The sequence below is a fragment of the Rhinolophus sinicus genome, linkage group LG06 (assembly GCF_036562045.2).
Source record: "Rhinolophus sinicus isolate RSC01 linkage group LG06, ASM3656204v1, whole genome shotgun sequence".
NCBI lineage: Eukaryota > Metazoa > Chordata > Mammalia > Chiroptera > Rhinolophidae > Rhinolophus > Rhinolophus sinicus.
This window is the reverse complement of record NC_133756.1, coordinates 13,156,861-13,162,860: the sequence shown is the minus strand read 5'-3', so window position 1 is coordinate 13,162,860 and position 6,000 is coordinate 13,156,861.

Here is a 6,000-nt window from a genome sequence, read left to right as displayed (position 1 = left end):
GCCATCTCATAATTTCTTTCTGTTCCTTGGTTCAAGAGAAGCCTCTAATTGTCCTGTCTCAGATTATTGTGCTAAGCCATTAGTTAAAGGTTCCCAGCTAATATATGAAATGGTAACCTTTGGCTCTGGTGCTGGATCCATCTGCTCAAGTCTAGAGGCTGGAAGGCCCAGTGGCCCCCGACAGGGTTTGTGGTCTGGGCAGCTTTTCTTCAAAGTGGATGTGAGTTGGGCAGGCACTGTGCCATCACTGGGACCACGTGACTGGAGTCCAAGACTCCAGATTTCCTGCCCAGAACTTTCCCCATAGAATTTGTCATTTCTTTCCTTTATTTATGCAGCAGACATGTCTTAATGCCCGTTAAATGTAGTTCACTTCTTCCGTCTCTCCTCTTCCTCCTCCTCCCTGCCCTGAGGAACTTATGGTACGGTGAAGATAAAGGCAGGAAAATAATTAGACTATCTGAGTGCTTTAGAAGAAGTATAAACAAAGTAATAATAGCTCCCACTTACTGAGTACCCTCTGCCAATCACTGCTAATCACTTTACGTATGTTTTCTCATTTTGTCTTTACAGCTTCCCTGTGAAGTCCGTGCCACACTTCACACATATGGAAACAGGCACAGAGAGGGACACACAGATAATAAACAGCACAGCAGGACTCTGATGCCAAAGCCTGCTCTGTTAACCACTGTGCGATGCAGCCTCTCTCGTGAGGTTCCAGCATGGAGGACCATCTCGGCCTAAGGAGGAAGCAGGGATAACTAAGGAGAGCAGTAGACTTCCAGAAGGAGGTGGTATCTGAGCTGAACCTTGGAGCAGTACGAGCTTTCACCAGGCAAATGGGGGTAATGACTGAACAGCAAGGTATGAGCACGGAGGAGCCCCTGAAAGGCTCGAGTCAGGGTGTGAGCTGGGAGGAGGGCCGGGAGAACATTGCATGCCCCTGAGAGTAAGTGCCTCCCTAAATTTGTGCCCTACGTATCTCGTTTACCCCACCCTTGTCCAAGCCCTGGTGGGTAGTGAGGAGTTGAGGCCAAGAGGAGAAATGAGAACAAGGACGTGGAAGAATACACATGCAACAGACCTTAAGAAATTTAACTACTATCGTCTAGGCCTTTGTTCCTGAAATGGACTCAAGGTGCATACGTAGAGTCCTGAGTGAAAACCTCAAAGGAGATGAAAATCTTTAAAATACCCAAACAAACAACAATCACACTAACAACCCTCCCAGGCCCAGATTTTCCACAGCTTTCTTCTGCCTGATTTTCAGGTCTTGACTTTGATGTTACTTCCTCTACAAAGCATTCCTTGGTCTCCCGAGCTTGCCTTAGGGCACTTGGTTTTGACAGAGTGGTTCAGGGGGATTTTTTTTCTCTCTGATGAGAGCCATATCTGTGGGGCTTGGCAATAGATTCCTTCTCACTCACAGCACCTCAAGTATCAGTGTGCAGATCACACCCAATCAGTAGGCCCTGAACTGTTTCAGCACCGGGAGTCTGTGCCCCAACGCTACATATTCAGAGGGCACTACAGCCACCCCAGATCTACCTCGATGGTCTACAGGGTACATTGCTGTAAATTCTTGGTTGAGGACCTAAGATCTTGTACCAGGACACAGGCCCACAGGAGCTGCCTGAACAAGTGTGAAGCGCCACTGCCACTTTAATAAAAGCTTTCTGTGGTCATGTGCAGCCAGCCTGTCCCTGGACTTTGGAAATATTTTCACATTGTAATGATGTAAAGCATAAATATGTTTTATTTCTTCATCAGTTCAATGCCAGAGAGAGCCCTTTGTGCCAGGTAGGGTCAATGGAATCAAAACAAATTTCCAAAATCAAATTTTTGGGTCCTCAGTTCTATACCCTCTCTAAGTAAAAGACAATCTGGCTCAAATATAAAGGAGGTTCTTTTTTTTTTTTTAATGAACCCCACACAGTTCCTTAATCTGACCATGGCTCCAACACGCAATAGCCAAAACCGCACTGCCGTGACAACCCCCTGTGTTCCTTTATCTCTCCATCTTGGTTTCTTATTCTTACTGGTCCTCAGGCCACCTTTCATTCCCTGCTGACAGTCACTGTTATGGGGATCTTGGCCGTACCCAGCCGGTTTCTCCTCCATATTTCCAATCTATCCAGCCCACTCCCTGTTCATGGAGCTGCACTGACATCTTCAATATTCTATTTCTGACCCTGTCGGAAGGAAGCAGGGGGAGGGTTTGTGGGACACTGTTTATAAAGTGGAGAGCAGTGGACAGTCCTGTCCTGGACCTTCACATGCACTCACCACTCATTCACTGACTCACCCAGAGCAACTTCCGGGCCTGCATGCTCCATCCATGGGAAGTGCCCTATACAGGTGCATTATTTTTTATCTTTTACACTGTATTTTTACTGTAGCTTTTTAATGTTTAGATACACAAATACTTATCATTGTGTTACCATTGCCTACAGTATTCAGTGCAGTAACACACTGTACAGGTTTGTAGCCTAGGAGAAATAGGCTATACCATACAGCCTAGGTATGTAGTAGGCTAGACCATCTAGGTTTGTGTAAATGCACTCTATGATATTCCCATGATGACAAAAATCACCCAATGATGCATTTCCCAGAACATATCCCCATTGTTAAATGGCACATGACTGTATTCTTATAATTGCCCTTTGCCTTATCTGTCTCCCCACCAGGCTGTGAATACCCTGACTGCAAAGGATGGGCCTTGTTGGCCCTTCCATCCCCAGTAGAGCACATGGCTTATAGTAGCTGCTCAGTAAAAGACAGGCAGATGAAGGAATAATAGCTTCCAAGGAGCCTCTGCCAAGTTTTTCAGGCCACATCGATTTTTCTATCTGTGTCTGGGGTCCTACCAACCTCAACACTTCAAATCCTACACATGTTGGAGCCAGGAGAAAACTTCCTCCTGCCATTTTACATATGGGATGATTGAGGTCCAATTTGCATGTATTTGCCAACAATCTCAATTTAATATCTCCAGTTATAATTTCTCCTCTTAACTCCGGCTCTGGTCAGCTGTTTCTGCAGCCCCTCATCCAGGATGCCCCCACAGTACCTGTATCTAAACACATCCAGAACTGGACTCAGCTTGTCCCCAGGCCTGGTCCTCCTCCAGGCTTCCCTAACTTGGTGAAGAACACAACTACCCACCCTGCTGCTGGGACCAAAATGCTGGGAACCCTCTTGCCACCTCCTTCATCCTCCTACCACCAATCAGACACCAAAGCCAGTAGTTTCTACAATCTAAATCACAAAATCTATTCAAGTCCTCTCTGCCTCCTTAGTTTAGATGCCCCACAGCACTCAGTTGACCCCTGCAAAGTCTCCTCATTAGTTCCTCTGAATCTGCTCTTTCCTTGTTCTAATCCATGCTCCTCACTGCAGCTAGAGTCACCTTTTAAAAATGCTACTTTCTCATTTAACTCTTTTGCTGATAGGCCTTCAATAGATCTCTACTTTAAAAAAAACTAATAATAATAATGATAATTATTGTTATTATAGCTAATACTAATGGAAATTTTATTACATCCCAGGACCTGTTCTAAGGACTTTATACATATTAACTCATTTAATCCTCACAACGCTAATTATCCCCATTGTATAGATGAGGAAATTGAGATTCAGAAAAGCACCTTCAGAGCTTTTGCATAAGCTCTTACCCATCCTTGACTCTTTGATCTGGTTGACTACTGTTCAAACTTCGGAAGGTGGGCTACCTTGGGGAGCATTCTAGGACCTCCCTGACTAGGTCAGGCCTTCTATGGCATGTATCCCAATTTGTAACTACATATTATTTTGGTGTGTGTGTGGGGGGGGTCACTTAATTGGTGTCTGCCACCCCAATAGGTTTTACATTCTATACTTTGCTCATCATGTATCCTTAGTACTCGACATATAACAAATGCTTGCACAATATTTGTTGAATGGATCAATGAAAAAAGCGCTTTTAATAGGAGAGGAGTTGTGGTCAAATTTGCTTTAGAAGGGTTTCTCTTGCGTGAAAGTTTCTCTTGCGTGAAAGTGAACCCAAGTCACTGCCAGCAGCTGGATCCAGGAGTGAGAGGAAGGCAGTCTTCATGAGGGCAGTGGCCATGGGGACAGAGAGCAGTAAATGAACCTGCGGAATATGTAGTAGGTAGATTGGGCAGGCCCTGATAATTAACTAGATGGAGGTGAGGATGAAGGGGGAGTCCAGGATGACTCCCAGGTTTCTGGCTTAGGCAACTGGTACCTTGAACCCAGGTGGGGAGCATCTGTGAGGAAAGAGGCAGGTTGGGTAGATAGAGCAGGTGGCCACTAGACCAAGTCAACAAAAACATGGAAAAGTTCTCAGAATCTTTGTACCCAAAGTTCTCTGTGGCCAAACTCTAACTTGGTCCTGGTGTACTTGTCCAGCCTCACCTTCAACTTAGCCCAGACCGAGGGCACGCAGACCACCGCTCCTCCCCTAAGACCCACTCTTCCTCTTCCCAGGCTTGTGAGTGCTATCCTGCTCTTTCACCCCTCCCTCAAACTCCACAAAACTCAGCTTGAAGGACATCGCTGGGATCCCTTTCCCACTGCCCTCACCCCTTCCTGAGGTTAACATGTCCTCTGCTGTTTCCAGAATTCACCTTATCAGAAATGTTTCTCTCTGCCTGTCTCCTCTACTGGTTGTTTCTCTAAATTCTGAATCCCTAGAACCTGGGACAAGGCCTGGATCAAGATGAACCTCAAAAAAAAAACTTTGTTTTATTGGCTTCCCCCACATGAAGAGTGGGGCCAGGAGTCAGACACTGAATTCAGATGCCACCACTTAGGGTTTGGAAAGTTGCTTGTCTCTCAAATCCTGTTTCCTTGTCTGTCAAATGGAGACGGTCCTACCGACCGTGGACCCACCTAGAAGAGTTGTTTTGAGGATCAAATGAAATACTCTGTTAAGTGTTTATCACAATGCCTGGGACGTTGTTAGCTCCCTCAGAATTGTTGCTGTTATTTATCCTAAGAAAAAAAAGTCCCGCCTTATCGTCGGGAAGATGCATGAAGCTGGAAACCGAGGATTGCAGTTCCCAGGATGGCCACACGAGAGAAGTGGCGAGCAGCCTCAGGGCGGACTCTGGCTCCGCTGTGCTAAGGCACCTGCTGTGGACCCAGATGGCCTGGCGGGGATTCCCGGGGCTTCCCGCCCCTGAACAGGTGGGTGACGGCCAGGGCGCCGTGGGAGGAGCCTTGGCGAGGTGCTCAGCCTCAACTCTCACAGTCACCGCCGTCCCTTCTGTTCATTCCCTTCTCAGCTACAGGGAGGGGCTGGGAGGCCAGAAGGTGCAAGAGTAGAGGGCAACTGGGATTTAACCCCTCCCGCTTGTTACTTGTCTTTCAAACTTAAGTATGATCACTTCTTCTCTATAGCAGTTTTTATAGTCAAATTTATTGCTGTTTTCCCTTTGGCGTCTAGGTTCATCGTGCTTAGAATGTCTTCCATCTCCAAGATTACTAGAACATTGCATGTGTTTTCTTCTGGTATGTTATAGCATTATTATTTAAATATGCACTCCACCTGAAATTTATTTCTAGGTAGGAAAAGGACACAGCTTTCTTTTATTTTCCCAATGACTTGCCAGTTATTCCACCCATTTGTTGAAAGGCCTATATTTCCCCGTTTACCTGAACTGCTGCCTTTCTCATACACCGAACTCCCTTGGGTAGTTGTCCATTTCTATACTCCACTTTGTTCCACTGATTCCTCTAAGTCTACTTTAATACATATGCTTTAAGTACATTGACTTTATGTTTTAATATCAGGTAAGGTGAATCCCTGTCCATTACTTTTCTTTCTAGATGTTTAATTCCTGCATGTTTATTCTTCTATATGCCCTTAAAAATCAACCCCTACCCCTAACACCACCTGCCTCCACCCAACCCTTCTGGAAGCCAAGATGGAGCTTTGAAGTCCCTGAAATTATATAGAAAGTGTACATCTGTGCGTTTCTCCAGAGGGAAAGCCCA